We start from the raw sequence: 6,016 nt of genomic DNA on the forward strand, positions 1-6,016 counted from the left end.
TTCAAGGTTGTTTGGATTGTTGAAAAGTATTTTTGTGAATTTTTTCAGATTTTTTAATTGCTTCAGGCCTTCAGAAAAAATATAGATAGAAAATGGACGTTTATACCAGAAGTGGGGGGTAGGAGGGGGGAGGGGGTCTAAAATTTTGGTTTTGGGTCTTTTTTACCATGTACTATAACATACCAAAAGCGCGTCAAGATCGGTGACATACGAGCGCAGGTTTATTTAAAAAATTCTGAGCCTTACCCATGTATAAATGGCGATGACAAAGGCGCTCGCGATAACGATTTGCAAAGATAAAGCCTGACGCACACACGCGTGGCTCGCGAAATCCACCAAGATATCTAGACGGCGACGAGAGAGAACTTTCAGTTTCGAGCGTAAGTTGCGGCACGCGATTCGAGTCGATACTCGAAGCGCACGAAGGTCAGAGCTGCGTCGAGCTCTGCATATTTTGAAATTATCAACTATGCTACGAGCGTATTTTACTACTTGTTGAACATCGACTATATAATATAAGTATCTCCACAGCTCGATCACTGATCCTTTGTCCGAGTCGCCGTTGGCCAGATTTATGATTTTCTTCAGAACTGCCATAAGTTCGTCGGTAAAAAGTATCCGGTAAAAGTCGCCGGACCAGACTCGATCGCTCGAATTACGTATGCAGATGCTGTAATAGAACCGATATCACAATGCTCCGTTGCAAGTCTCGGGGCCTGGCGCATTCACTCGGCCAGTTTACAACCAAGTCGGTCTTCGATCGTCGACCAGATGCGAGAAAGTATGCCTTATGCCTGCCTTGCGTCGCTCGATCGACGAGGGAGAGGGGCTCCATTGGCAAAACCCGTACTTCCCGATATTATATTATATTGTATGTGTGTTTATCCCACACGTTCGCTGCTTCTACTGCTATATATTTTCCAGAATACCATGTGCTTCCAACTTCTTATATATGTCTTTATTTTTATTATCTAATTCGTCGGAACATATTGGAAAATTCTTGGGCCTTTCTAATATTTCATCGCTTCAATTTCCTACATAAAATTTTTTTTTACCAGATCCAATGGTAACTGCAGATATTTCAATAATTGCATGTATCATTTTTTTTCTAAAACTTACACATTGTTCGCGTCTCTTATCCAAGGTCATTTTGAGCTGCGCAGCTGCGAGTAAAATTTAGTCCAATACTTACAATACGATAATGAGTGGAAAATACACACATGTATACGAATTTCAACGAGAAGTGGGTTAGCCGCGATTCTCGGAAGACGAGAAAGAGCAAAAAATAAAGTAAGCTACAGGGTTTGGGTCAATCGTCCGTCAGCCACCACCGCGGGGGGTGAGTGTAAGCCCTGGCTTCGGAGACAAATGGGACCAGAAAGGTATTAGGAACACATCGAGTCGGCGGCGCGCCAACGGAATGAAATTTATTGCGTATTACTGCGCTCGGTACTACATGTATACATTGTTATGAGGTCATTTTACATCTGCACACAAATGAAACACTGCGCGATTGCTTCTTCTTCTTTTTTCATTTAACAGTTTTTTACCGAAGATTACGACCTGTCGAATAGATTGAAAAATCGTTGAGCACCTTAAATAACTACGAATGACAATCATGAACGGGATAACTGTGTCGATGGAAGTAATTGAATGACGAAACTATGTATCGGCGTTAAAATATTCATCGAGTATTTATTCAAGTACATGTATAGTAACTTAGTCGAAAATATGGGAAAAAAATTTAAAGCTTACAATTTCATTTCCTCGTACTTTGAATATTTTGCTTGAACCCGAATTTTTGAGAGGCTTTACAGATGAATGACCGTAAAACCTCTATTGGAATGTTATTATAGATTTTTACGCATACAGATTTGCCGGTAAAAATGAACCTCGTGGCTTGTTATTTTTTCAACGTCGTTATTTATTTTGTATTTATAACGATGATCGATCGACTACTAGTTAATACAAGAATCAGACAAAGATAAGCTTTGAAAAAACGTGATAATGATAATGAAAGAATGACGATATAAGCAAAAATTGTATTATTATGATTTTTATTTACCATTTTTTATCGGCTCTCCAGTACTATACAACAATCTATCATATCGCGTGTTAATAAGAAGGTAATTCATGATAAATGTGTGCTTGCAATTTCACGCGCGGATCGATGCACTTAGACTTCGTACTGTAGTTACCGATCTCAGATGGCACCAGCGATCGACTTATACCATACTCTTTTTATAACTGTACCTTCATTCGTATTTATGTAAACTGTATTGAAATTATAGATAAACAATTTTATTTTAATTAGTTTTGCGAAATGTTCAATGAATTTTAGGTATCAACCGTAGTTATTAGTATATATCAATTTTTTTGATTTTTTTCATGTAATGTTACTTTAACAAGAATTCAATATTGTTATGTAAAACGTTTCATATTAAAGTCTATTTATAATAATTGGTTCGTGATCAAGTATTAAATTAACATTAAATTGCAAATTTCTATGCTAACGATGTGAGTTGATTTTTTGGAAAAAATGAACACTAGAAAATCTCATTGTTTTAATAAATTAGAAGTTTCAGTCCACTTCATAAAATCATAAAAAACGTTTGAACTCATTATTTTGCGATTCAAGATTGGAAAACGAGTAAATGAAATACAACTCAACGAATCGATTCAACATTTCAAGTACACTTATTTGAATCAATCAATTAATCACTCACTCCGTGACTAATGAGTTTTTGACTCACTTTTAATGCGAATCAAAAAAAATCTGAATATCCACCTGGTTGATGCGATTAATACGCGAGTTGAAAATATTTCTAACGTAATTACGACGTAATTTTTGATAAGCGCGTATAAAATTATATGACCATACGCGAGCGTTAAAAGGCGGATCGATCTGTGTCAAGTTCTACGATGCGTAACTCGTCAAACATAAAGTATGGCACTCGAACGTAAAAAGCACATCGTCATTGCTCGGTCGAATGTATAATGCCGAATCGTACGTACATGCGTATGTATGCAAAGATAGCCCGACGCGTTCCCTAAAAGAGAAAAGTGTCGCGCGCCGTGAGCAGCGCAGGGCGAAGGGGTCGAACCACGGGGCTCTCCGTCACGTGTGTGTGCGTGTATAATACAATACACATTGGGCATAAACAATGGCGCGAGTCGGTGCGAGTGTACATCGCAGCGACGCGACAATTGCTCCAAGTACACATAAGCTGCGTTGTATATGCGTGCTGTATAATATACCCCTGGGCAGTGACGCACACTCGCGCGTTTTACAATTACATTCGTGCGTGCAACTATAGCGAGAGACTTTACTGGTGTAGCATGGCGATCCGTATTAAAGCACACGCGTGCGTGCTCCACACGTGTTTACGTTTCGTACGCGAGCGCCTAACTCTTATTGCATTTTTCACGCGATATATATTGACGCGCAACGGAGGTAAAAAATAGAATGAACGATAATTTTGAGAGACGCGATCATGTCCGGAGGGCAGCTGCAACGAAAGCTGCAAGCTTCGAAACGCCCATTATTTCAATTAAAACAATGAGGCACTCTTACAAATGCAATGGTTTATTTTTAAAATGTAAACTATTATGGAATTAAAAAGCTCTGTCGTGAAATGTCATTTTAAATCATTTATTAATAGACCGTATCATTACTTTTTCAATGGTCATTGTTTTATTTAAATTTTCCAGTTCATCAGAACTTGAAAATATGTATGCCAACGAAAAATTCTCATTAATTGCCCTAGAATCGCGAGCGGACACGTCGTATACGAAAAGTGTTACGATCGCCGTGGGCAAAAATAAGAACAAAGCTGCTCGCACGCGGGGGTGGTTATAGCTCGCGGTAGCTCCAAGAACGTCAACCGTAGCTCGTACACGCGTATAGGATCTATACACTCGAATCTAGCGTCGTGTATAAAACTGAAACGGCGCACGAATGAATATGCATCGGCCATGGATGCAGCTGAGCTGCATCGAGCCTATACAATACGTAGAGGCGCATTCGATTGAGCTTTTTCGCTTTGGCCGTAAAATAAACGTGTAAATGCGTTGTGCAAGTAGATTGGCCGAAGCTATGCCGCACAATAAGTCATTTATATAAGGTAGAACAGGGAGTACGTATAGCCGGGCGATATATAGAATCGCTGACCATAAGCCGGATCGATCGCGTTGCTCTATGTATACGTGCTTTTATGCGATCCATCCGTGCGGGGCTTATATACTCGTCGGTCGTTTCGCTGCTCGCGACCGGCTAATTTTCATTTCGGTCTAGCATCGCATATAAACACGCGTATAGCTACACAGAGAAAAGCTCCGACTCGTCGTTTTAATGCTCGTTTTCGCTATACGCCCCCGCGTATACACGCTTACCTTGGCGCTCAAAAGTCGCGCTTTACGCTCGCGCCGCCACGAAATCGTCGGCTGGATATAAGTCCGAGCTTATTTTGCCAATGATACGTTGCTCTTGAACGCGCATAAAGTTCTTTAGAAATATAAAGAAAAAAAAATTAACCGCTGCTAGACGAGTCGAATATAAAAATAATTCAATTGGAAAAGCAGCAGCAGAGAAGCTCTGGTGTAAGCACGTCGCTTTCTTTATGGGGATCATTTCGTCGAAGATTATATGTACGGCTGCGGGCGCGGACAAGTCGATGAAAACTTGATGAGCTTCGTATATTACACCGATATGTATTACCTTTACTATTGAACTTTTCCGTCTGTCGGTCGTCTCGCGTTGAAATAGCCCCGCTGAGCTGCGAGGCCCAAATATCGACCCAAATCAATCGATACCATAATAATGCAGGCCATTCGAGGCGAGAATTTTTATAACGCAGGTGTGCGATTTTTGCGCTTATTTCGGAAAATCTCGACTCGCAAAAACGAGGGCATTTGCGCGTCGATCGGGGTAAAATACATAACGTATCGGTACATATTCACGCGTGAACGCTGGTAATTCCCAGTCGCACGTAGCAGCATTTGTTGCTTTGGCGCGTAATTCTTCGTGCGACCCTTGAACCGGCGAACGGCCAAAATGTGTATAATATAGATAAATCGATGAGATGGCTCGCAGGGTATTCACGTGAGAGCGTCATCGGCGCGTCATCGAGCCCCTCTCCGTCGAGCGAATATATATACATCTTTTCCAGCAAAATTCCGGCCCTTTTCAAGAGGCACGTGAGCCGCTGTAAATTCGAGGCTTTGTGCAGCTACACTATACAGCTTCCTTTTTGGCAGCTGGGCAAAATGCTTCACACAGATACATACATGCGTATTTGTGTCAGGCGCGCGTATGTGTGTGTATGAGTCTAGACGATCATCACAAGTGCACGCGTCGTCGTCATCGTCGCAGACGTCGAGTCGTTTTGCAGTCACGTTTACGTGCTTATATGTCCATGTAGCCACCGGATTCGAGGGGATGTGTTACGTCGTGTCCGTCAGAGCAATACGTATACTGTATGCTTGCTCGACTGCAGCTTTATAGAGTACAACACCGTCATACACCAATGTAATATAGGTATACGCTTTGATCGCGATCGTTTCTCCCGCAGCTCGGATGAGCCCTCGAAACGATCGACGCAACGAAAACGAGTACGAACCCACGTGGGCTTTTTCTTTTCAAATACAATCGCGTATCGGCTTGGGCACAAGTTGTCGTTTCCTGCCTATTTACCGGCTTGATTGGTTTTTTTTTCTTTTTTTTTCCAGGAAAATAATGTCAAGTCGTATTCACGTACAGGTAAGTAAGTACGTATGGCACAATAGCGTGAGTCAAGATAAATGTCGCAATGTAGGAAGTTATACGGAGTTTTTGAAAAATCTCCGCTACATAATTCCGGATATTTTTTTGTAAGAAACAAAGAGCTTTAAAATATACAAGCACAATTCGTTTCTAAAATGGTTCCCCATATTCTCGTGCGAGAAATTCACAATGCCGAAGGATAAGTTGGCCGCCTATAAGTCTATACAAGCAGTTTATGAAAAAAGGTTGTTTTTT

The sequence above is a fragment of the Trichogramma pretiosum genome, unplaced genomic scaffold, assembly GCF_000599845.2.
Source record: "Trichogramma pretiosum strain Unisexual culture from Peru unplaced genomic scaffold, Tpre_2.0 scaffold93, whole genome shotgun sequence".
NCBI lineage: Eukaryota > Metazoa > Arthropoda > Insecta > Hymenoptera > Trichogrammatidae > Trichogramma > Trichogramma pretiosum.